Source organism: Budorcas taxicolor, chromosome X (assembly GCF_023091745.1).
Source record: "Budorcas taxicolor isolate Tak-1 chromosome X, Takin1.1, whole genome shotgun sequence".
Taxonomy (NCBI): Eukaryota; Metazoa; Chordata; class Mammalia; order Artiodactyla; family Bovidae; genus Budorcas; species Budorcas taxicolor.
The window spans coordinates 77906110-77930324 of record NC_068935.1 but is presented as its reverse complement, the minus strand read 5'-3'; the positions used below and the strand labels follow the sequence as shown (position 1 = coordinate 77930324).

The window sequence follows — 24215 nt, the reverse complement described above, 5'->3', positions numbered from 1 at the left end:
ATGTCTCATCTCCATTTTTTTTATTTTGAAAATCTATAGAGAAGCTGCAAAAACAGTTCAATTCTTTACTTTTCCTTAAACTAAATTTACCAGCTTGCTGATGGAAGTTCAACTGGTCTAGCATTATTTATTGAAAAGTCTGTCTTTCCTCCATTGAATTGCTTTTGGACCTTAGTCAAAAATCAGTTGGATGTATTTCTGTGGGTCTGTTTCTGGGATCTCTATTCTGTTCTTTTGATGTTTACTCCTTTGACAATACCACACAGTCTTGATTACTGTACCTATAATAATGTCTTAAAATTGGTAAAGTGATTCCTTCCACTTCATCCTTCTTTTATAAAACTGTTTTAGCTATTCTAGTTCCTGTTTGTTTTCATATATATTTTATAATAATCTTGTCTATACCTTCAAAAACATACTGGAATTTCTATAGTAATTATATTAAATCTGTACATAAATGTGGAAAGAATTGACATCTTTACTATGTGGAATCTTCTAATTCATGAACACGGTATGTCTCTGCATGACTTCAGATTTTAATTTCTTTCATCAGTGTTTTGCAGTTTTAATATATAAGTTTGGTACATATTTTGTTAGATTTACACCTAAGTATTTCATTTTAAAAAACTGATTGTAAACGGCATTGCATTTAAAATTTTGGTTTCCATGTGATCATGGATAGCATATAGAAATACAATTGACTTTTGTATGTTGATCTTGTATCCTGAGACCTTGTTGAAAACATTTATTAGTTCTAGACTTATGTAGATTCCTTGGGATTGTATTAGAGACAATGTCATTTGCAAATAGGGACAGTTTTATTTTCTCCTTTTTGTTTTGTGTTCTCCTGAGATGCTGCTTGCTATGCCTTTCAACTATGAAATTCACAGAGCAGAGATATTGGTCTGTAATTTTGCCTTTTTTGTACTGTCTTTGTCTAGTTCTGGTATCAGGATAGCACTGGTTTAATGAAATGAGTTGTGAAGTGTTTCCTCCTCTTCTATTTTCTGGAAAGATTGTACAGATTTATTTTGAATTCTTTAAAAACTTGGTAGGATCCTCCAGTGAAACCATCTGGGCCTGGAAAGTTCTTTTTTGGGAGTTTTCAAATACAAATTCAATTTACTTAATAGTTACAGGCTATTCCAATAATTTCACATTTGGTCACTTACAGTTGTATGTGGTTTTTGAGGAAGCAGTTCATTTCATTTAAGTTGTCAAGTTTATGTGTGTAAAGTTGCTAGATGTATTCTGTTATTATCCTTTTGATGTCTGTAGGGTTTGTGGTGATACCCCCTTCATTCGTGATTTTGGCAATTTATGTCTTCTCTGCTTTTAAATTTTTCAGTCTGGCTAGTGATTTGTCAATTTTATTGATGTTATCAGAGAATCACCTTTCTGTTTCATTTTCTGTATTATTGTTTTGTTTCATTTCATTTGCTCTCTCTACTTTGTAAGGTGGCAACTTAAATTATTGATTTGAGATTATCCTTTTTTTTTTAAAGATTTCATACTGTAAATTCCCCTCTTAGCACTGATTTAACTGTGTTCCACACATTTTGACATGTATTTTCATTTTAATTCAGTTTAATGTAATTTTTGATCCTCCATGAGATTTACTTTTTGACAAATGAATTATTCAGGAGTATTTTAAGTGTCTAAGCATTTGGAAATTAGCCTGTTATCTTTTGGGCTTCCCTATAGCTCAAACGGTAAAGAATCTGCCTGCAATGCAGGAGACCCAGGTTCAATCCCTGGGTTGGTAAGATCCTCTGGAGAAGGGACTGGCAATCCACTCCTTGCCTGGAGAATCCCATGGACAGAGAAGCCTGGTGGGCTACAGTCCGTTGGGTATGACTGAGTGACTAACACTTCTTCACTTCTATTATCTTTTGTTAATTTGTTTGATTCTACCTGGTCAGAGAACATATCTTATTTGATTTCCTTCTTTTAAATTTGTTGTTGTTGTTGTTTTTTTTTTGTGGTACATGATATGGTCTATCTTACATAAAACATGCCGTTGTAACCATTTAAAATGTAATATTCAGGGCACAAAGTAAATTCACAATATTGTGCAACCATCACTGCTATCTATTTCCAAAACTTTTCTATCACCCCAAACAGAAATTCTGTACCCAATAAGCCGTAACTCCCTGTTTCCCCTTCCGCCAGCCCCTGGTAATTTCTAACCTACTTTCTGTTTACATAAATTTGCCTGTTGTATATATTTTGTGTTAAATGGACCTATATAATATTTGTCCTTTTGTGTCTGGATCATTTCACTTGGCATAATGCTTTCAAGATTCATCCATATTGTAACATGTATCAGAACATTTCTTTTTATGGTCAAACAGTATTTCATTGTATGGATATACCACATTTTGTTTATCTGTTCAGCTAATGATGGACATTTGAGTTATTTCATATTTTGGCTACTGTGAGTAATGGTACAGTAACCACTGGAATACAACTATTTGTTTAAGTCCTTGTTTTCAGTTCTTTTGGGTATATAACTTGGAATGTAATTGTTGGGTCATATGATAATTCTGTACTCAACTTTTTAAGGACTCACCAAACTATTATCCACTGTGGCTATGCCATTTTACATTCCCAGTAGCAATTTACAAGAGTTCTAATTTCTCCATATCCCCACTAATATCTGTTATTTTCATTTTTAAAATTACAGCTATTCTGCTAGGTATAAAGTAATTTCTCACGGAGGTTTTGATTTGCAGCTCCCTAATAACTAATGATTTTGAGCATCTTTTCATGTGCTTATTGGTCATTTGTAAACCTTCTCTGGTGAAATGTCTATTTAATTTCTTTGCCAATTTTTAAAATGAGTTATTTGTCTTCTTCTTGAGCTTGGGAGTTTTTTTTAAAATATATTATGGATATTAAACCCTTATCAGATGATTTGCAAATATTTTCTCCCATTTTGTAGATTTTCTTTTCACTTTCTTAATAATATTCTTTGATGCAAAATAGTTTTAAATTTTGATAAAGTCAAATTTATCAATATTTTCTCTTGTTGCCATATCTAAGAATTCACTGCCAAATCCAAGGTCATAAAGATTCATGTTTTCTTCTAAGAGTCTTATGGTTTTAGGTCTTACATATAGATTGGTGACCTATTTGGAGTTAATTTTTGTACATAGTGTGAGGTGAGGGGTCCAACTTCATTGCCTTGCATGTGGATATCCAGTTGTCCAAGAGATAATTCTTTCCCCATTAGATGCACTTGGCACCTTTGATGAAAATCAATTGGCTATTGATATATGGGTTTATTTCTGGGCTTATATCATTTGTCTATATATCTATCCTTATGCCAATACAACATTGTTTTGATTACCATAGCATTGTAGTAAATTCTGAAATTGAAAAGTGTGAGGCCTCTGTTCTTTTTCAAGATTGTTTTTACTCATATGGGGTCTCTTCAAATTCCATATGAATTTGAGGACTGGACTTTTCGTTTCTACAAAAATAGGCTATTGGGATTTTGATAGGGATTGCAGTGAATCTATGGGCTGTTTTGGGAGTATTGACATATTAACAATATTAAGTCTTATAATCCTTGAATATAGAATGCTGTTCCACTTATTTAGGACTTAATTTCCTTCAGTGAGTTTTGTAGTTTTCACTGTACCAGGCTTTCATCTCCTTGGTTAAATTCACTTTTGGGTATTTCTTTGGGATGCTGTATGGAACTACTTTCTTAAATTTTTTTATTCCCTTTTATCTTGACTAACTGCTCTGGCTAAAATTCTAGTATAACATAGAATAACAGTGGGAAAGTGGATATTTTGTCTTATTCCTGATCTTAGAGGGAAAATGTTCATCTTTTACTATTGGCTATTTAGCTGTAGGTTTTTCGTAAATGCCTGTTATCATGTTGAGGAGTTTCCCTTTATTCCTGAATGTTTTTATAATAAGATAGTGTTGGATTTTGTCAAATGCCCTTTCTGCATCAACTGAGATGATCATGTAGCTTTTCCCCTCTGTTATTAATATATTAATGGGATGTATTATATTGATTTTCTTGTTGAACCACCCTTGCATATCTGGGTTAATTTCCCCTTGGTCATTTTAATATGCAATTGTATTCACTTTTCTAGTATTTTGACAAAGGATTTTTGCATCTGTAATCATAAGATATCTTGATTATTGATAAATAAAGGTATTTTCTTTTCTTATGATGTCTTTATCCAGCTTTGGTATCAGGGCAGTGTTGGCCTCCCAGAAGAATTGGTAAATGTTCAATCTTATTGAATTACCTGGAAGAATTTGAGGAAAATTGGTATTTATACTTTAAATGTTCTGTAGAAGTTATCAGTGAAGCCATCTGGTTTTGCTGGGAGGTTTTTTATTACTAATTAAATTCATTTTACTTGTTACAGATCTATCAAGATGTTATATTTCTTCTTGAGTCAGTTCTGGTAACTATTTCTAGAATTTGTCCATGTCAGCTAGGCTATCTAATTAGTTAGCATACAACTGCTAGTTGCATTTGCTTGTAATCTTAAAAACAGTCTCTGTAAGTTTGGTAGTTAATGTCCTTCCTTTTATTTCTGAGCTTATTTGCATCTTCTCTCTTTTCTTTATCAGTCTAGCTAAAGGCTTGTCAATTTTGTTCTTCTTTTCAAAGAACCAACTTTTGGGTTTGTTCATTCTCTGTATTGTTGTTCTACTCCCTATTTCACTTATCTCTATTCTAATCTTTGTTGTTTCCTTTCTTCTGCTAGCTTTGCTTTTAGTTATCTCTTCTTTTCCTAGTTCTTCAAGATGTAAAGGTAGGTTATTGATGTGAGATTTTTTTTTAAATGTAGGCATTTACAAATGCCTGATTATGCCTGATTATGCCTCTTGCTGTATCTTACAAGTTTCATATGTTGTGTTTTCATTTGCATTCATTGCAAAGTATTTTCTCATTTCCACTGCATTTTCTTCTATGATCCATTAGTTGTTTTAAGAATGTGTTGCTTAATTTCCACATATTTTTGAACTTCTTGCTTTTCCCTCTGTTGTTTTTTAGCTTTATTCCATTGTGGCTGGAAAAGACAGTTTGTATTTCAATATTGTTAAATTTATTAAAACTTGTTTGTGGAGAGTTCTGGAGGTGGTCCTAAGATGGCAGAGGAATAGGACGAGGAGACCACTTTTTCCCCCACAAATTCATCAAAAGAACATTTAAACGCTGAGTAAATACCACAAAACAACCTCTGAATGCCTGCAGAGGACATCAAGCACCCAGAAAAGCAGCCCATTGTCTTTGAAAGGAGATATTTTATCAACAGTGCTGTATAGATGGAGAAGGCTTGAGGCTACTGTAAAAATAAGACTGAAAACCAGAAGCAGGAGGCTTACGTCTAAATCCTGAGAACACCAGAGAACTCCTGACTCCAGGGAACATTAATCGACAGGAGCTCATCAAACGCCTCCATACCTACACTGAAACCAAGCACCACCCAAGGGCCAACAAGTTCCAGAGCAAGACATACCACGTAAATTCTCAGGCAACACAGGAACACAGCACTGAGCTTCAATATACAGGCTGCCCAAAGTCACTCCAAACCCACTGACATCTCATAACTCATAACTGGACACTTCATTGCACTCCAGAGAGAAGAAATCCAGCTCCACCCACCAGAACACCGACACAAGCTTCCCTAACCAGGAAACCTTGACAAGGCACCCATACAACCCCACCCACAGTGAGGAAACTCCACAATAAAGAGAACTCCACAAACTGCCAGAATACAGAAAGGCCACCCCAAACACAGCAATATAAACAAGATGAAGAGACAGAGGAATACCCAGCAAGTAAAGGAACATGATAAGTGCCCACCAAACTAAACAAAAGAGGAAGAGATAGGGAATCTACCTGATAAAGAATTTCGAATAATAGTGAAAATGATCCAAAATCTTGAAATCAAAATGGAATCACAGATAAATAGCCTGGAGACAAGGATTGAGAAGATGCAAGAAAGGTTTAACAAGGACCTAGAAGAAATAAAAGAGTCAGTATATAATGAATAATGCAATAAATGAGATATAAAACACTCTGGAGGGAATAAATAGTAGAATGAAGGAGGCAGAAGATAGGATTAGTGAAGCAGAAGATAGAATGGTAGAAATAAATGAATCAGAGAGGAAAAAAGAAAAACAAATTAAAAGAAATGAGGACAATCTCAGAGACCTCCAGGACAATGTTAAATGCCCCAACATTCGAATCATAGGAGTTCCAGAAGAAGAAGACAAAAAGAAAGACCATGAGAAAATACTTGAGGAGATAATAGTTGAAAACTTCCCTAAAATGGGAAGGAAATACTCACCCAACTCTAAGAAACCCAGAGAGTCCCAAACAGGATAAACTCAAGGTGAAACACCCCAAGACACATATTAATCAAATTAACAGAGATCAAACACAAAGAACAAATATTAAAAGCAGCAAGGGAAAAACAACAAATAACACACAAGGGGAGTCCCATAAGGATAACAGCTGATCTTTCAATAGAAACTCTTCAAGCCAGGAAGGAATGGCAGGACATACTTAACGTGATGAAAGAGAAAAACCTACAGCCCAGATTACTGTACCCAGCAAGGATCTCATTCAAATATGAAGGAGAAATCAAAAGCTTTACAGACAAGCAAAAGCTGAGAGAATTCAGCACCACCAAACCAGTTCTCCAACAACTGCTAAAGGATCTTCTCTAGACATGAAACACAAAAAGAGTATATAAACTTGAACCCAAAACTATAAAGTAAATGGCAACGGGATCATACTTATCAATAATTACCTTAAACGTAAATGGGTTGAATGTCCCAACCAAAAGACAAAGACTAGCTGAATGGATACAAAAACAAGGCCCCTATATATGCTGTCTACAAGAGACCCACCTCAAAACAGGGGACACATACAGACTGAAAGTGAAGGGCTGGAAAAAGATATTCCATGCAAATAGAGACCAAAAGAAACCAGGAGGAGCAATACTCATATCAGACAAAATAGACTTTAAAACAAAGGCTGTGAAAAGAGACAAAGAAGGACACTACATGATGCTCAAAGGATCAATCCAAGAAGAAGATATAACAATTATAAATACATATGCATCCAACATAGGAACACCGCAATATGTAAGGCAAATGCTAACAAGTATGAAAGGGGAAATTAACAATAACACAATAATAGTGGGAGACTTTAATACCCCACTCACACCTATAGACAGATCAACTAAACAGAAAATTAACAAGGAAACACAAACTTTAAATGATACAATAGACCAGTTAGACCTAATTGATATCTATAGGACATTTCACCCCAAAACAATGAATTTCACCTTTTTCTCAAGCGCACACAGAACCTTTTCCAGGATTGATCACATCCTGGGTCATAAATCTAGTCTTGGCAAATTCAAAAAAAACTGAAATCATTCCAAGCATCTTTTCTGACCACAATGCAGTAAGATTAGATCTCAATTACAGGAGAAAAACTATTAAAAATTCCAACATATGGAGGCTGAACAACACACTGCTGAATAACCAACAAATCACAGAAAAAATAAAAAAAGAAATCAAAATCTGCATAGAAATGAAAGAAAATGGAAACACAACAACCCAAAACCTGTGGGACACTGTAAAAGCAGTGCTAAGGGGAAGGTTCATAGCAATACAGGCATACCTCAAGAAATAAGAAAAAAGTCAAATAAATAACCTAACTCTACACCTAAAGCAACTAGAAAAGGAAGAAATGAAGAACCCCAGGGTTAGTAGAAGGAAAAAAATCTTAAAAAATAGGGCAGAAATAAACGCAAAAGAAACAAAAGAGACCATAGCAAAAATCAACAAAGCCTAAAGCTGGTTCTTTGAAAGGATAAATAAAATTGACAAACCATTAACCAGACTCATCAAGAAACAAAGGGAGAAAAATCAAATCAATAAAAGTAGAAATGAAAATGGAGAGATCACAACAGACAACACAGAAATACAAAGGATCATAAGAGACTACTATCAGCAATTATATGCCAATAAAATGGACAACTTGGAAGATATGGACAAATTCTTAGAAAAGTACAACTTTCCAAAACTGAACCAGGAAGAAATAGAAAATCTTAACAGACCCATCACAAGCATGGAAATTGAAACTGTAATCAGAAATCTTCCAGCAAACAAAAGCCCAGGACCAGACGGCTTCACAGCTGAATTCTACCAAAAACTTAGAGAAGAGCTAACACCTATCCTACTCAAACTCTTCCAGAAAATTGCAGAGGAAGGTAAACTTCCAAACTCCTTCTACAAGGCCACTATCACCCTAATGCCAAAACCTGACAAAGATGCCACAAAAAAAGAAAACTACAGGCCAATATCACTGATGAACAGAGATGCAAAAATCCTTAACAAAAATCTAGCAATCAGAATCCAACAACACATTAAAAAGATCATACACCATGACCAAGTGGGCTTTATCCCAGGGATGCAAGGATTCTTCAATATCCGCAAATCAATCAATGTAATCCACCACATTAACAAATTGAAAAATAAAGGCCACATGATTATCTCAATAGATGCAGAGAAAGCCTTTGATAAAATTCAACATCCACTTACGATAAAAACTCTCCAGAAAGCAGGAATAGAAGGAACATACCTCAACATAATAAAAAGCTATATATGACAAACCCACAGCAAACATTATCCTCAATGGTGAAAAATTGAAAGCATTTCCCCTAAAGTCAGGAACAAGGCAAGGGTGCCCATTCTCACCACTACTATTCAACATAGTTTTGGAAGTTTTGGACACAGCAATCAGAGCAGAAAAAGAAATAAAAGGAATCCAAATTGGAAAAGAAGAAGTAAAACTCTCACTGTTTGCAGATGACATGATCCTCTACATAGAAAACCCTAAAGACTCCACCAGAAAATTACTAGAGCTAATCAATGAATATAGTAAAGTTGCAGGATATAAAATCAACACACCGAAATCCCTTGCATTCCTATATGGTAATAATGAGAAAATAGAAAGAGAAATTAAGGAAACAATTCCATTCACCATTGCAATGAAAAGAATAAAATACTTAGGAATATATCTACCTAAAGAAACTAAAGACCTATATATAGAAAACTATAAAACACTGGTGAAAGAAATCAAAGAGGACACTAATAGATGGAGAAATATACCATGTTCATGGATTAGAAGAAATCAATATAGTGAAAACGAGTATACTACCCAAAGCAATCTATAGATTCAATGCAAACCCTAGCAAGCTACCAATGGTATTTTTCACAGAGCTAGAATAAATAATTTCACAATTTGTATGGAAATACAAAAAACCTCGAATAGCCAAAGCAATCTTCAGAAAGAAGAATGGACCTGGAGGAATCAACCTGCCTGACTTTAGGCTCTACTACAAAGCTGCAGTCATCAAGACAGTATGGTACTGGCACAAAGACAGAAATATATATCAATGCAACAAAATAGAAAGCCCAGAGATAAACCCTCGCACCTATGGACACCTTATCTTTGACAAAGGAGGAAAGAATATACAATGGAGAAAAGACAATCTCTTTAACAAGTGGTGCTGGGAAAACTGGTCAACCACTTGTAAAAAAATGAAACTAGAACACTTTCTAACACCATACACAAAAATAAACTCAAAATGGATTAAAGATCTAAATGTAAGACCAGAAACTATAAAACTCCTAGAAGAGAACATAGGCAAAACACTCTCTGACATAAATCACAGCAGGATCCTCTATGACCCACCTCCCAGAATACTGGAAATAAAAGCAAAAATAAACAGATGGGACCTAATTAAAATTAAAAGCTTCTTCTGCACAACAAAGGAAACTATAAGCAAGGTGAAAAGACACCCTTCGGAATGGGAGAAAATAATAGCAAATGAAGCAACTGACAAACAACTAATCTCAAAAATATACAAGCAACTCCTGCAGCTCAATTCCAGAAAAATAAATGACCCAATGAAAAAATGGGCCAAAGAACTTAACAGACATTTCTCCAAAGAAGACATACAGATGGCTAACAAACACATGAAAAGATGCTCAACACCAGTCATTATCAGAGAAATGCAAATCAAAACCACAATGAGGTACTATTTCACGCCAGTTAGAATGGCTGCTATCCAAAAGTCTACAAGCAATAAATGCTGGAGAGGGTGTGGAGAAAAGGGAATCCTCTTACACTGTTGGTGGGAATGCAAACTAGTACAGCCACTATGGAGAACAGTGTGGAGATTCCTTAAAAAGGAAATAGAACTACCTTATGACCCAGCAATCCCACTACTGGGCATACACACCGAGGAAACCAGAACTGAAAGAGACACCTGTACCCCAATGTTCATCACAGCACTGTTTATAATAGCCAGAACATGGAAGCAACCTAGATGTCCATCAGCAGATGAATGGATAAGAAAGCGGTGGTACATATACACAATGGTACATATATACTCAGCCATTAAAAAGAATACATTTGAATCAGTTCTAACGAGGTGGATAAAACTGGAGCCTATTATACAGAGTGAAGTAAGCCAAAAAGAAAAACACCAATACAGTATACCAACACATATATATGGAATTTATAAAGATGGTAATGATAACCCTGTATGCGAGAGAGCAAAAGATACACAGATGTATAAAACAGTCTTTTGGACTCTGTGGGAGAGGGAGAGGGTGGGATGATTTGGGAGAATGGCATTGAAACATGTATAATATCGTATATGAAATGAATCGCCAGTCCAGATTCAATGCATGATACAGGATGCTTGGGGCTGGTGCACTGGGATGACCCAGAGGGATGGTACAGGGAGGGAGGTGGGAGGGGTTTCAGGATGGGGAACACATGTACAGCCGTGGCAGATTCATGTTGATGTATGGCAAAACCAATACAATATTGTAAAATTAAAAAAAAAAAGATAAGTTTGTGGAAAATAAATAAATAAAGCTTGTTTGTGGTCTGACATATCCTGGAGAATGTTTCATGTCCACTTGAGAATAGGAATTTTGCTGTTGTTGAGGAGAATGTTCTTTCTATGTATCTTTTTGGTCTAATTGATTTATTATGGTGTTCAAGTTCTCTATTTCCTTTGCTCTTATGTCTAGATGTTTTTCACGTATTATCAAAAGTGATATTTTGACGTTTCCTACTATAATAGTAGAACTGCCTGTTTTGCTTCTCAATTCTATAGATGTTTGCTTTCTATACTTTGGGGCTCTGTTGCATAGCATAAATAGGTTCATAATTGTATATATTCTTGATAAGTCAATTCTTCTATCAATATATAATGTCTTTGTTGGTCTCTTGTAACAGTTTTTTTTTACTTAAAAATCTCTTTTGTTTGATAACCAACCACAGCTTTTTATGGTTACCATTTGCATGGGATATTTTTTCCATCCTTTCACTTTCAACTTATTTCTTTGGATCTAAAATAAATTTGTAAAGTAAACAGTTGTGGATGTGACGTGATGGAAGTGAAGTCTGATATGTAAAGAGCAATATTGCATAGGAACCTGGAATGTTAGATGCATGAACCAAGGCAAATTGGAAGTGGTCAAACAAGATATGGCAAGAGTGAACATCGATATTTTAGGAATCAGTGAACTAAAATGGATTGGAATGGGTGAATTCAATTCAGATGACCATTATATCTACTACTTCTAAGAATCCCTTAGAAGAAATGGAGTAACCAACATAGTAAACAAAGGAGTCTAAAATACAGTACTTGGATGCAATCTCAAAAATGACAGAATGATCTCTGCTTGTTTACAAGGAAAACCATTCAGTATCACAGTAATCCAAGTCTATGACCCAACCAATAATGCTGAAGAAGCTGAAGTTGAATGGTTCTATGAAGACCTACAAGACCTTCTAGAACTAACACCCCCAAAAGATGTCCTTTTCATTACAGGGGGCTGGAATGCAAAAGTAGGAAATGAAGAGATACCTGGAGTAACAGGCAAATTTGGCCTTGGAGTACAGAGTGGTGCAGGTCAAGGGCTAACAGTGTTTTGCCAAGAGAACACACTGGTCATAGCAAACATGCTCTTTCAACAACACAAGAGAAGACTCGATACATGGACATCACCAGATGGTTAACACCAAAATCAGATTGATTATATTCATTGCAGCTAAGATGGAGAAGCTCTATACAGTCAGCAAAAATAAGACCAGGAGCTGACTGTGGCTCAGATCATGAACTCCTTATTGAAAAATTCAGACTTAAATTGAAGAAAGTAGGGAAAACCACTAGACCATTCAGGTATGACCTAAATCAAATCCCTTACTTTTATACAGTGGAAGTGACAAATATATTCAAGGGATCAGATCTGATAGACAGGGTGCCTGAAGAACTAAAGATGGAGGTTTGTGACATTGTATAGGAGGCAGTGATCAAGACCATCCCCAAGAAAAAGAAATGCAAAAAGGCAAAATGGTTATCTGAGGAGTCCTTACAAATAGCTGAGAAAAGAAGAGATGCTAAAGGCAAAGGCGAAAAGGAAAGATACACTAAATTGAATGCAGAGTTCCAAAGAACAGCAAGGAGAGATAAGAAAGCCTTCCTTAGCAATCAATGCAAAGAAATAGAGGAAAACAATAGAATGGGAAAGACTAGAGATCTCTTCAAGAAAATTAGAGATACCAAGGGAACATTTCATGCAAAGATGGGCACAATAAAGAACAGAAATGGTATGGACCTAACAGAAGCAGAAGATATTAACAAGAGGTGGCAAGAATGCACAGAAGAACTGTATAAAAAAGATCTTCATGATCCAGATAACCATGATGGTGTGATCACTGACCTAGAGCCAGACATCCTGGAATGTGAAGTCAAGTGGGCCTTAGGAAGCATCACTACAAACAAAGCTAGTGGAGGTGATGGAATTCCAGTTGAGCTATTTCAAATCCTCAAAGATGATGCTGTGAAAGTGCTGCACTTAATATGTCAGCAAATTTGGAAAACTCAGCAGTGGCCACAGGACTAGAAAAAGTCAGTTTTCATTCCAATACCAAAGAAAGGCAATGCCAAAGAATGCTCAAACTACCATACAATTGCATTCATTTCACACACTAGCAAAGTAATGGTCAAAATTCTCCAAGCCAGGCTGCAACAGTACATGAACTGAGAACATCCAGATGTTCAAGCTGGATTTAGAAAAGGCAGAGGAACCAGAGGAACCAGAGATCAAACTGCCAACATCTACTGGAGAGTTCTATAAAAACATCTACGTCTGCTTTATTGACTACGCCAAAACCTTTGACTGTGTGGATCACAACAAACTGGAAAATTCTTCAAGAGATGGGAATACCAGACCACCTGACCTGCTTCCTGAGAAATCTGTATGCAGGTCAAGAAGCAATGGTTAGAACTGGACATGGAACAACAGACTGGTTCCAAATAGGAAAAGGAGTATGTCAAGGCTGTATATTGTCACTCTGCTTATTTAATTTATATTCAGAGTACATCATGTGAAATGCTAGGCTGGATGAAACGCAAGCTAGAATCAAGATTGCCAGGAAAAATATCAATAACCTCAGATATGCAGATGACACCACCCTTATGGCAGAAAGTGAAGAAGAACTAAAGAGCCTCTTGATGAAAGTGAAAGAGGGGAGTGAAAAACCTGGTTTAAAACTCAACATTCAGAAAACTAAGATCATGGCATCTGGTGCCATCACTTCATGGCAAATAGATGGGAAACAATGGAAATGGTGAGAGACTTTATTTTCTTGGGCTCCAAGATCACTGCATATGCTGACTACAGCCATGAAATTAAAAGATGCTTGCTCCTTGGAAGAAATGCTATTACCAACCTGGACAGCATATTAAAAAGCAGAGACATTACTTTGTCAACAAAGGTCCATCTAGTCAAGCTATGGGTTTTCCAGTAGTCATGTATGAATGTGAGATGTGGACTATAAAGAAAGCTGAGCACCAAAGAATTAATGCTTTTGAACTGTGGTGTTGCAGAAGACTCTTGAGAGTCCTTTGGACTATAAGGAGATCCAACCATTCAATCCTAAAGGAAATCAGTCCTGAATATTCATTGGAAGGAGTGATGCTGAAGCTGAAACTTTGGCCACCTGATACAATGAACTGACCTATTAGAAAAGACCCTGATGCTGGGAAAGATTGAAGGTGGGAGGAGAAAGGGACGACAGAGGATGAGATGGTTGGATGGCATCACCAACATGATGGACATGAGTTTGAGTAAGCTCTGGTAGTTGGTCTTGGACAGGGAAGCATGGCGTGCTGCAGTCCAGGTTGTCACATAGAGTCAGAAATGACTGAGCAACTGAGCTGAACTGAACATTCAGTGTTCAGTTATGGTGACAACAAGTACTATTCACAGCTGAGTCATGTACTATATACTATGGCCATTTTCTTTCCTTTGAAATTTTTTTCTGGAATTAATAATTACCTCGCATTATATATGTTGTTTAGCTTTCTATGTACCTCTCACTAATGTATTAATATATCCACTTCTATATATTTATCACTAACTCTTGTCATACTCTGACAAAATTGTGATATTCTTCTCAGTATTGTCAACCACACCAGGCAATCTGTGGATTCTATCTTCTTTTCACATTTGATTTCTACGCCTTTGGCACAGCTTGTGTGTGGGATCTTCTCCTCAATATCATCCTGAGATATCCCTGCTGTGCTATACTGCAGTGGATCCTCAGTTTCCTGGATTGATATGTCTTCTGTTTTCTGGATTTATTGCCCTCATTTTTTGGGGGTACCTACTCCAAGATTTCTGAACGTGCATGTTTGAAAATATCTGTATTCTATCCTTCCAATTGATTGGTAGCATAGAATCCAAGGCCTAATGTCTTCTGGCTTACAGTACTGTTGGTATGAAGTCTAAAGCCATTCTGATTTTGGAACCTTTTTGTATGACCCCCAAATTTTCTCCCTAGAAGCTTTATAGTTTCTAGAATAATCTCTTTTCCTCTTTGTTCTACAGTTTTATAATATGACTCGATACATGTTTTTCCTTTATGGTGCTGGGCAACCAGTGGGCCCTGTCAGTCTAGAAATCTATGTCCTCGGGTTTAGGGGAAATTTTCTTTTATTATTTCTTTGATAATTTCTTCTCCTTAATTTTCTTCTCAGGAATTATTCTTATTGGATGTTGGACCTCATGGGCTAATTCTTTAATTTTCTTATTTTTCTCTTTTCCATTTTTCATTTCTCTACTTTTTGCTTTCTTAAGCAATTTCAACTATATTTTCTAACATCTTGTCAAAAAATTTTTTTAAAATCATTTTAGCCATTTCTAAGTGTTCAATTCAGTGGCATTAAGTACATTCACAAAGCTGTGTAACCACCACCACTATGCATTTCCAGAACTTTTTCATCACCTTAAACACAACCATGGAACATACCAATTAAACATACCCATTAAACAATAACTCCCTATTCTTCCTTCCCCTTAGCCCCTGGTAAAGTCCAAATCTACTTAATGTCTCTATGATTTTGCCTACTCTAAGTACTCATATAAGTGGAATTATACATTGTCTGTCACTTTGTGTCTGGCTTATTTCACTTAGCATACTATTTTTAAGGTTTATCCATATTATAGTAGGTATTAGCATTTCATTCCTTTTAAAGGCAGAATAATATTCCCTTGTATGTAAATGCCATACTTGCTTTTATTTTTTTGATGCATATTTGACTTGTTTCTACCTTTTGGATCTTTAAAATAAAGCTGTAATAACATTGATATACAAGTATATGCTTTCAATTCTTTTGGTAATATACCCAGAGATAGAACTGCTGGGTCATGTGGTAAATTTATGTTTAACTTTTGGGGGAACTGTCAAGCTATTTTCCACAGTAACTACACAATTTTACATTCCAGTCAGTAAGGCACAAGGGTTCCAATTTTTCGACATCCTTACTAACACTTATCATTTTCCATTTTAAAAATAATAGCCATCTTAATGGAGAAGGGAATGGCAATCCACTCCAGTATTCTTGCCTAGAGAATTCCACTGACAGAGGAGCCTGGCAGGCTACAATCTATGGGGTTGCAAAGAGTTGGATACAACCGAGTGACTAAGACTTTAATGGGTATGAAATGATAATTCATTGGTTTCTTACCATTTTAAAGTTGACTTTTCTTTGATTTGGCATTTGTTTGCTGCAAAGCTTTGACTTTTCCAGAGTTTTGACAAAGTTGTTTCTGACAGTTTCTGTTTGTTTTTCTGTGTTTCTGTGGATTGATGAGAGCTTGGTATTGCCTACTCCATCATTTTTATATAGCATATATTGATATATGTTCCATGAGTGCTTGAGAAGAATGTATATTCTACTTTTATTGGGTGAAGTGTTCTATAAATATCAATTAGATCCTTTTGGTTGATGGTGTTGAGTTCTTTATCTTTCCAGATTTTCTGTCTAGTTGTTCTATCACACCCATAATAGGAACAGATAAAACTAACTTCTTCCTCCCAATAAAGGTAAGAGAACATAAGGTAGCTTAGAGAAGAATATAAGCAAGAGTTTCCATAACTTTCCAAGAGCCTGATGTCTTTCAATTGCAGGTCTGCCTCTGCTGCTTCATCTCCCACTGTTTCCTCAGATACCCTACAAACACAGTAAACTATTTATAGTTCCCCAAGACTATGGGTTCTTTTACCTCTCTCTGGTTTCATCCATGCAGTCAGTTTCCCTCAAATGTCCTTCCCCTTGAGTACCTTTAAAGATTCAACTCAAATATTACCTCCTTTGGAGAAGGAAATGACAACTCACTGCAGTATTCTTGCCTGAGAAATCCCATGGACAGAAGAGCCTGGTGGGCTACAGTCCATGGGGTCACAAAGAGTTGGACATGACTGGCACTCAGCACAGCAGCTTTATCTTCCAAGTAAAGCTTTTGCTGATCTCCTAGAGCAACATGAATATATCTTTTTTTGGAGGCTAATTTACCATGACACTAATCATAAATCTTCAAAGTCTCTCACTTGGACAGACCCTTTCCAAGGTTGTAGGAGGGGCTCTAAGATTATTTTACAAGAATAAATATATATATACACACACACACGCGCGCATGCATGCTCAGTTGCTCAATCATGTCCTACACTCTGCGATCCCATGGACTGTAGCCTGCCAGGCTCCTCTGTCCATGGGATTTTTCAGGCAAGAATACTGGAGTGGGTTGCTATTTCCTCCTCCAGGGGGATCTTCCCGACCTAGGGATCAAAACTATGTTTCTTGCATCTCCTGCATTGGCAGGAAGATTCTTTACTACTGAGCCACCTGGGAAGCTATATATATGTATATATGAAAAGACCCTGATGTTGGGGAAGATTAAGGGCAGGAGAAGAAGGGGATGACAGAGGATGAGATGGTTGGATGGCATTACCAACTCAATGGACATGAGTTTGAGCAAGCTCCGGGAATTGGTGATGGACAGGGAAGCCTGGTGTGCAGCAGTCCACGGGGTCGCAAAGAGTCGGATACGACTGAGCAACTGAAGTGACTGATTTTATATATATATAATCTAATATATATATATATATATATATATATATATATATATATATATATATATATATATATATATATATAAAAAATCTAATTTTCAAAGTAAGGTATTTAACCATATTTGGTTACTACTTTTCTCCAGTCTGACTTTTCTTCTATCATAATTCCCCCTTGTGTTGGGTGAAACTGGAGTGGCTAAGAGGAAATTGAGTTGTGGATAGATTTAGTTTGGGTTTAGTGGGATATATTTATGTCGTTTTCAATGACTTATATTCTCATAACCCAATGTCTTGACTCACCCAGCATCTTTATACATACTCACACACACAAAGAGAGTCAGAGTTAGAACTGTTGTTTAGTCACTGAGTCTTGTGTCCAACTCTTTGTGACCACATGGACTATAGCCTGCCAGGCTCCTCTGTCCATGGGATTTCCCAGGCAAGAATACCAGAGTGGATTGAGTTAGTACAGCCATATGAATATATCTTATAGTGCTTTGTTTTAGAGATGTTGGGCAACAGAGGAGAAACAGAGTTTGAAATGTACAAAGTCCAAAGTTAGTCTGGGGAAAATTATTCTAATCATCACATTTAAATTTTAAGTGAAGGATTTGTATTTTTAATGATGTGATGCCTAGTCAACATGAAAGTTTCCTCTCTTCAAAACTATAGTCGATTCAGCATGTACAACTATAAATAAATAATAATGCTTTTTTTTCCCATGGAAATTGTATAAAATGGAATTTATTAAAATTCTTGTTTTTTTTTTTTTGGCTGCACCCCACAACTTGTGGAATCTTAGTTCCTTTGACCAGGGATTGAACCTGGGCCTTCCAGAGTGAAAGTGCGGAGTCCTAACCACTGGACTCCCCCAAATTCCTGTTTTTGAAGAACCCAAACCTCCTCCAAATAGTATTCCAAATAGTGAGTACAGCTATGTGTACAGTCACATGTCTTATGCATCTTATCCACTATGGACTGAAATATGTCCTCCCCAACCCCTGAACTTCATATGCTGAAGCCCTAACACCCAATGTATTTGGACATAGGCCCTTTAAAAGGTTATTAAGGTTAAATGTAAGGAGATCAGTCCTGGGTGTTCTTTGGAAGGAATGATGCTGAAGCTGAAACTCCAATACTTTGGCCACCTCATGCGAAGAGTTGACTCATTGGAAAAGACCCTGATGCTGGGAGGGATTGGGGGCAGGAGGAGAAGGGGACGACAGAGTATGGTGTGGCTGGATGGCATCACTGACTCAATGGACATGAGTTTGAGTGAACTCCGGGAGTTGGTGATGGACAGGGAGGCCTGGTGTGCTGCGATTCATGGGGTTGCAAAGAGTCGGACACGAATGAGTGACTGAACTGAACTGAAGATTTAATGAGGTCATAAGTGTGGAGCCCAAATCCCTTTTGATCGGTGGCTTTATAAGAAGCAGAAGTGAGATCTTTCTCTGTGTGCACTAAGACAAAAGGTCATGAAAGTCTCTCCTTAGAAACTGAACTCTGCTGGACCTTGATCTGGGACTTCTAGCCTTCAGAATAGTGGGAAATAATTTCTGTTTAAGCCATCCATTTTGTGGTATTTTGTTATGGCAGTCTGGGCAGACTCATACACATTTATGAATAATAAAAAACATGTTTTGACAAAACACACTAGGGAAATGACTGAATTATCTTTCTATTCTTTCTATTGAAAATGACATTACAGAAGCATATGCAGCCAAAAAAATGTAGGGAAAAAAAGTACTATAGCTGCATCATGGATTTAATTAATAAAACATGTTAGAATGGCTTTAGATTTTGTTATGTTTGTTAAGCCTTCAGCTTTTTAAGTTGTTGCAGTGTCTTTTATCATTCCAAATAGTTACTTATACCTAATTTTATATTCTTCTTCTTAAATAGTGCCACCTCCCAATAAAATCCCTCAAACCGTGTTAGCTTCAGGCCTACAAAACCTAGTTCCACCTTTTGCCTCTTTAATTGGATTCAAGTCAATGTTTCCAATCATGTGGCCCCTTTGGATTTTGAATCTTCCCAGAGCAGGACTTGGGTCTTCACCTTTGCTTTTCCTAGGTGGTGCTAGTGGTAAAGAATCTGCCTGCAATGTAGGAGACATAAGAGACACAGATTCGATCCCTGGGTCAGGAAGATTCCCTGGAGAAAGGTATAGCAACCCACTCCAGTATTCTTGCTTGGAGAATCCCATGGAAAGAGGAGCCTGGTGGACTACAGTCCATGAGATTGCAAAGAGTTGGACACAACTGAAGGGACTTGGCACACACACATAAGTGCCTAATTAATGGTAGTTTCCTTTCTTTTATGCTTCTTTTCAATGAAGTCTGCTAATTCTCTTTAAAGAAGCAGAGCCTCTTCACCTTCCTGGGTCCTCATCTCTCTGTCATATTCCTCTGAGAAGAAATTGTTTTCTTCATCACTTTGGAAGAAATTCTATCTCTTTATAAGAATACTCTTCCCACCCTGGAATTTTTTCCTGGTTATAAAAAGTCCTAAACTTTATAAGCCCAATGTGTGATCTAGCAGGAAATGTAGACATTTTTCATGTCAATAGTAAAAGGACAAGGAGTCTGGTTCCAATTTGTACAGACATTTTGTTACTTTGGCATGTGCTTAGAGCAGAAGCAAGAAAGCAGCAATTAACTGATGGTCTCTACAATGCAGAGTTTAATTAATTCATCTGATTTTATTAAATGGTGTAATCTGAAGAGGTATTAGGGATAAAGCAGCTGGTACATTCCCAGTGCCGGAGTCTACCCCCTACCATGTTCCTAGTTGGGCTAGGCAGAGACACTAGCTCAACATCACTGCCAGCAAGTCTCATTTCAGAAGGTCTACTTCCTGGAGGTGCATGCCAGGGAAATAACTGTGGGATATTATCCCAGAAAGAGGAAGTTGCTGGCTGCAAAGGTCAGGAGAGAGTGCAATGCAGCCAAATGCTTTTGGGTCTATTAAGTCAGCACAGCTGCCACATGGGCTGCCAATTCTATTCAGAAGTGGGCAAAATTAAGGTTAGAAATTTGCTTCATGTTGTATGCTTGTATGTAAACTGGAGCAAAAGAAGATTAGAGTGGGCAATAGGGCCTCATATAGTAAGTGGTAAGAACTGAAGGTGAAAGCAGGTGAGAGGAGGTGGCCGCTTCCTGTCACTGCCCTTTTCTGCTGCTTGCAGCCCACAGCACCCCCTTTGTCTAGGTGCAGAGGGGAGGGTTTGGAGGCTCTTTATTTGTGTTGCTCCCATTTCACCAACAGTTGACAGCTCTATCCATTGTAGAAATTAGCTTCTCAAATTTGTTGTCACCATATTAAGGAAATATTCTTGGTTTATAAAAACCAAAAAAAATTACATACAGATAGGATGCAATTTCCAGAAATGGACTTCTTTCCTCTTATTAGATATAAATTATCTTTGTCTATTTTTATCTTTTCTTCTTTCCCCTCAAATTTTTTTTTTTTTTTTTTGGCTGTGCTGTGCAGCTTGCAGGATCTTAGTTCTCCGAACAGTGATTAAACCTGGGCCACGGCAGTGAAACCATAGAGTCCTAATTACTGGACCGCCAGGGAATTTCTCCATCTTTCCCCTCAATTTTAGAGAAAGGATTATTTTGTATTTTGTTTAGCAGCAAACCCCTAACTTGGGCTCCAGATTTTATCTTCCCCAAAACCTTGAACTCTTAATTACTACCTTTCTTCTCAATCATCTTAAATGCCTCTCACTTGATCCCACACTTCTCTGAAGTTATCAGACCCCCACAGGTTATTTTCCTTACACAAACACCTTCTCTTGAACCTGTTGCCCCCTGGAACACTGTCTAGGGAAATAAAAGCAAACCCTTCTCAACTGTTTGCCCTTAAGGTGTCATGTCCCCATTTCCTGCTACTTTCTTTCAAGCAGCATTAGAACTAAAAATTGGGCTGTGAATAGCTTTGCAGGGAAGCCTCCCCTCACTCCATTAGGCACTATTAGTCACATCTTCACTGCATTCCCACAGTACTGTGTTCAACCTGCTATTACTGTACTTTGCAACTAGAACTGCAATTTATCTGTTTACACTCTACTGGGGTTTACCTACTTGTATTTGTGCCACTTCTGCGAACCCCTGAGTTCCTAAAAGGAAGTGAAAAGAAAGTGAAAGTGAAAGTCACACAGTTATGCCTGACTTTTTGCAACCCCATGGACTGTATAGTCCATGGAATTCTCCAGGCTAGAATACTGGAGTGGGTAAGCGTTTCCCTTCTCCAGGGGATCTTCCCAACCCAGGGGTCAAAGCCAGGTTTCCCTCATTGCAGGCGAATTCTTTACCAGATAAGCCACAAGGAAGCCCAAAAAGAAGTGAAGTGACCTTTATCTTGGTGTCCCCAGAAAAGAATGTTTCATAATCAGTGCCCATTAAGTCTTGAGTGGGAGAGATGGGGGCAGTGCTAACAGCTATCAAACTGTGTGCCAGTTTTTCTATGAGACAGGGGTCATTAAACTTTCTTTAAACATAAGAAAACTGGTGTATAGAGTTCAAGGAGCTTGTCTATAGTCGTATAACTATTCAATATTAGACCTGTAAATCAGATTTTGGTATGTCTGATTTAAAAATCTATGCCTTTCCTACCATGTAGCCTCCAATATTTTACACTGAGTCCAAGTTATGGTCCTACCAGTTGTCATGTGCTTTTACCCCACTCTCCGTTTTCTGACCTCACAAAGACACCCCAATGCCCTGCTGTTTTCTCCTGGTTTGCCTGCCCCACTTTGGCCCCACATCCCGCCTAGACTACATGATTATACTCTTGAACTCTCTTTCACCATCACCTTATACCTCTGTCCCTTTGCCTGAATAATCACTTCAGGTCAACCCCTGCAATGTGCCTTCTCTGTTCTGTCACTGTTGCAGAAAACAGCACCATGGGACAGACTGGTATTACCAATCTGTGGTTTCCAACTTCAGACATACTTTGTGGGCTTCTTGATGATCCTTTCACTCATTTCTGGTCAGCTCCTTCTCCCAGTCTTTTCAGTTACTGTTCCAATGTTTACCACTTTCCCCATCCCCATCCCTGCTACGGATCTCTTATCTCTTCATTCTTGAACATTTAGGACAGTTCTGTAGTTTTGCTATCATTCAAAAAGCTAAGGTGAGCATCCTTATACAAATTTTTTTCTTCACTTGAGATTTTTTTCTTAAATGGCAAGTTTCTTGAAAGACCTCTACCTGATGCTGTTATTTCCTTTACCTTCTATTCACCACTCAACCTACATTGTCCAGCCTCTGTCCCTTCTACTCCCTGACATATTTTCCCCCTTTGCCACACAGCATATGTGATCTTAATCCCCACAAGGTATCAAATCAGGCCCTCTGCAGTGGAAGTACGGGGTTACTTAACCACTAGACCACAAGGGAAGTCTCCTGATTTTTTTTTTTTAACTGAAGTATAGTTGATTTACAATGTTGTATTAGCTTCAGGTATACAGCAAAGTGATTCAGTTATATATATATATAGGTTATTATATAGGTTATTACAAGATATTGAACATAGTTCCCTGTAGGCCCTGGTTGTTTGTCTATGTTATATATCTGTTTGTATCTGTTAATCTCAAACTTCTCTAATTTATTTCCCCCTTTCCCCTTTGGTAACCATAGTTTATTTTCTATATATGTGAATCTCTGTTTTGTAAATAAGTTCATTTGTATCATTCAGATTCTACATATAATTGATGTTCTTTTCATCAAAGTAAACAATAGCCTTCATTTTGCCAAATTTGCCAAATTCTAATTTATACTTGTAAGTCTATAGCTTATTGGATCTCTCAGCTTATTGGATCTCTACCTGACACATCTTAGAATTCTCTTCAATTTAAACTTTTAACTTCTGTTTTCTGTAATCCTACTCTGGTTTTCCTCCCTATGAGTACTAGCTCATTACTTACTATGTGTTTATCAAGCAGTATTCTAAGGGTTTTACATTAATTAATGTACATTTAATTCTCAAACAGGACTTCCCTGGTGGCTCAGATGGTAAAGCATCTGCCTACAATGCGGGAGACCCGGGTTCAATCCCTGGGTAGGGAAGATCTCCTGGAGAAGGAAATGGCAACCCACTCCAGTATTCTTGCCTAGAAAATCCCATGGATGGAAGAGCCTCAATCTAGGCTTAAAGGTGAAGTAACTTGCCTAAAGTCACATAGCTGGTATGAGGCTGAGCCTAGAGGATATAAAATCATACAGACAGAATCCAGAGTCCATGATTTTAAACATTCTGCTATACTGCTTATCCTTAACATACTTTTTCAATCTCCTTTGTGAGCTCATTTTTGCTGGTCCTTTAGACACTGAAATTCCTCAAGATTTCCTCCTTGGCTCTATGATGTCCTTCTTACACACTCTCCACAGGTAATCTGTTTACTCTCATGGTTTTAGTTACATGCTGTTGATACTCAGACCTATATCCAGTTGTGACATTCCTTGAACTTTAGACTCATAAATCCAACTGCATCTTGGTAAGATCCCCTTGGATGTTCTAACGGCATCTGGTACCCAACGTAAAAACCGGCTTACTTGCCATGCTCTTCTTCCTGTATTCATCATGCAGTAACGTCATCCAGTTATCCAAACCAGAAAACAGTGACGTCCTAGGTTTTTCCTTCTCATTTACCTTCATAATCCAATTAATCTTCAAGTTGTCCTAATTCTGTCTCCTAAAA

The 24215-nt window shown here is 37.2% G+C and overlaps 1 protein-coding gene and 1 non-coding gene across 5 annotated transcripts in view; one reads left to right on the top strand and one right to left on the bottom strand.

Moving 5' to 3' along the window:
• Window positions 1-24215, bottom strand: part of HDAC8 (histone deacetylase 8) — a 254295-nt gene that overhangs the window by 103729 nt on the left and 126351 nt on the right. The gene's annotated exons all lie outside the window — the stretch shown is intronic.
• On the top strand, window positions 23512-23583 carry TRNAC-ACA (transfer RNA cysteine (anticodon ACA)). Its single transcript has one exon. It is a non-coding gene; the product is annotated as a tRNA-Cys (tRNA).